The sequence below is a fragment of the Corylus avellana genome, chromosome ca3 (assembly GCF_901000735.1).
Source record: "Corylus avellana chromosome ca3, CavTom2PMs-1.0".
Lineage (NCBI taxonomy): Eukaryota > Viridiplantae > Streptophyta > Magnoliopsida > Fagales > Betulaceae > Corylus > Corylus avellana.
The window spans coordinates 3895156-3896715 of record NC_081543.1 but is presented as its reverse complement, the minus strand read 5'-3'; positions in this window follow the sequence as shown (position 1 = coordinate 3896715).

Here is a 1560-nt window from a genome sequence, read left to right as displayed (position 1 = left end):
TATATTTAGAATGTAGCTTATCTAGAAACATCCTCAGTATTCAGCAATAATCACCAATATTTTCGTCCAATATTTAGTCACAGTATATATATATAGGGCCATGTTTTATATAATATTTTTTGACTGGCCTCTTGTCTGAGCAATTTTTCCAGATGGATTTAAGTCATATATCGAATGCTTTATTGGACATTGTTATCATTAGTTATTAATCATGAAAAATAATTAGATAAAATCATAATTAAAGGTTAACTTATAAATATGAAGAACATGCCAAAGCGGTTGTTGGAATTTCATTTTCTAAACTAAATTGAGACATTGAGACAAAATTTGGAATTATCAAGTAACTTAATTATATTTGATTAGTTAATTGATCCTGATAATCAAATTCCACCCTCATTAAGCCTTTTATAGGATGGAAAGAGATCTCATGATCAGCAATATCCATTTAGTTCGTGATTTTCAAAATTTATGTAATTTTATATAAATCAACAATTGCTTTAAAAGTTTAATTATCTATGATTGAATTTGCACTAAATTTAGCAACAATTTTTTTTTTTTTTTTTTTGACAATATTTATAACTTAAAATGCCCATTTTGAAATTGCTATAAAAATTGAAAATTTTGAAGTAATAAAAATGAGTTGTTACCATCATGAGTTGTACTAAATATCTAATTCATGTGGCCACACACATGATTCTGTCAGATATATATAGGGTGTTTTGGAGTATAAAGTCCATAAACAAACAAAGTAAATAAAGATAATTTGTACTACAAAGTAACCATCCAATAAGACGAGGGTGAGTTTTCTTTGTCAGTATTAATGATGATGGGCTAGGTTAGTTGAACTTCAATATTGGTGTTAATTGCGATACTGAAATTATTGCCGACACGTTCACTAAGTTCGACACGTACTTGATAGACCCGATACAAACTAAATGTTTTTGGATTGCATTTCAAAGGTCAGGGATCAAATTAAAAGTTTTTGGCCCGGCCTAAAGATCAATTTTAAAGTATACTTATTAACCACATGGGTGGTAGTTGAGTTGGTAGAAGAATTATTTTCATCCTAATAGTCGTGTGTTCGAATCCGCTTGTGGTAATAGATGCGTGAACCAGATGCTACTTTGAAGGGGTTCTACTGGCTTACATTTTTGTGGGGTTGTGGTGACGGGTTCGCCATCCTAAACAGTAGCTATGTCTCAAACCGGACATTCCACAGTGAGTGAAAACCCCAATGATAACGCCCAAAAGAAGAAACTACACTAGTCGCCCCTTTCCACCTTTTTAATTATATATATATACTTATTAGAACTTTTCAAAAACTACAATAGGTCATGGACTACATAGGTCTATTCCCCTGTCTTTATCTTTAGCACTTCTATTTTAAGTGCACGGTTTTATTATTGCCTCATACTATTTTAAAGAGAACATATTTCATATAAACACATCATACTTTTTTACACCCCAACAATGTAGAACGTCACACCATCCGTCACCACCGCCGGGTCAAATACAGTGTTGGAAGGTTATACGGATGTGGTTTTGGCTTTTTTGCTGTCA